Source organism: Uranotaenia lowii, chromosome 1 (assembly GCF_029784155.1).
Source record: "Uranotaenia lowii strain MFRU-FL chromosome 1, ASM2978415v1, whole genome shotgun sequence".
Lineage (NCBI taxonomy): Eukaryota > Metazoa > Arthropoda > Insecta > Diptera > Culicidae > Uranotaenia > Uranotaenia lowii.
Window position 1 is genome coordinate 169275553 of NC_073691.1, and position 1727 is coordinate 169277279.

Here is a 1727-nt window from a genome sequence, read left to right on the forward strand (position 1 = left end):
AATCTTCTCATCATTTTTTTTCGGTACGATCGACTGCCTCGCTGGGGAACAGAATCAACCTTTCCGAAAACAAAGGGATTTTTTTTGGGGTGGTCAGTTCCAGCTACGAACTTTGGTTTTGGTGCATTAACAACACCCCAAAATTAAGAAAGAGAGCTGAACTTGATTTTGCTGCCTTGGCAAAGTCAATTTTGGGTTGTTTTGATTCTGAGTGTATAAAATTTAGAACGGAATGTTACCGGGTTACCTAAAGGACGGTCTGCAGTACGGCAACGATGTACTTAGTAACAATACTAGAAGAGCCCATGATTTCAGATTACCGAATAGAGGAAAGAAAATGACAGACAATTTGAAATAATGACTAATCCTAAAAATGATCATATCAAATATAGTAATATTTGATCATATTCTAGTGATGAAAATCCGACAAAATACTAGATATGAAATTGTACGGTGATGGACATACGCGGAAGTTAGACAAACGAGTCGTGCAGAATTTGATCAAATAATGCAAAACAAAATGTCCCTCCCACTTCTAAAGAAGCATATGGGGTGGAGGAAGGACCCAAATGGGTCTTTGGGACCGTCACAAAAAATATGCATATACATAAGCATATTATTTTCTTGTCATTTCGTCCACCGTTTCCAACGGTCGCCTCATTTCTTCTCGTGCGTGATCCACTCTTCTCTAACTGAGCAATCAAGCATTATTGCCCAGCAACTAAAACATTCCGATAACAATATTGTTATGTATGTCTCCTTGACCCCATTCTGCACTCAACCTACTACGAGATTGCGAATCGAAAAATCTCCACTTATCGAATCGTGGTCCTACCATGCCCGACGTCATTTCAGTGAACGGAACAGACCATTCATTGCTCATTCACCTGATATGAATACGTCATTTGATATCGGTCTCTCTCCATCTCCGGTCTAGAGCTTCCAACATATGTGTGACCAGATTTCGGAGAACTGGAATGAAACGTACGAAACGTTTCAAAGATTAGGGTTGGTTATTTTTTGCAGGAGTCTGCTAATCAGACGTCGTCGTTTCACTTCTACCCTTCTACTGTATTCGTGTCATTACTCAGAGGTGCTAATTTACTAGGCAACTTCAGCTCTAAGAAACTTTGCAAGGGAGATAAAAAAAAAACATTTAGGTAGACGACAGCTTATGGATCGATCAAATCGCGATATATTATCCTCAAACCAAGTTTGGTAAAGCTACTCACAGTTCAGGGGAAGTTGGTAGTGTCTTTTTTTTATTGCTGTATACCGGTTTTTAATCACTGCTTCCGCTCCGAGCCAAACGAACAGTTTGAATCATCAAACTAACTTGGAAACGAATAAACATGTGGCGCCGTTGTCGGTTCGAATCTGTAGATTTAGCAAATGATTGTTAAAAAAAAAACCTTGGCAGAGTTTATTGAATTGATCATATGTTTGTTTTTTGTTTCGGGAAACGAAGTTTTTATACGGATTATCTAAAACTTGTTTTTTTTAATCGATTTTCAAAACTCAATTTTAAAAATTTTTGAGCATGAACACATTTCTACCATGAGGAATTTTCAACAAAATTTATATTTTGGATGTTTTTAAACTAAATTTATTTTTCCTGAGCCTGTAAATAGACTTCATCAAAAATATTCCCACACGGGCTCGTCCGGGAATTGAACCCGGGACCTCTCGCACCCGAAGCGAGAATCATACCCCTAGACCAACGAGCC

General features: G+C 38.6%; 1 non-coding gene across 1 annotated transcript; it reads right to left on the minus strand.

The window, feature by feature from the left end:
* Nucleotides 1–1655: 1655 nt before the first annotated feature.
* Trnap-cgg (transfer RNA proline (anticodon CGG)) lies at nucleotides 1656–1727 on the minus strand. The gene has a single exon. It is a non-coding gene; the product is annotated as a tRNA-Pro (tRNA).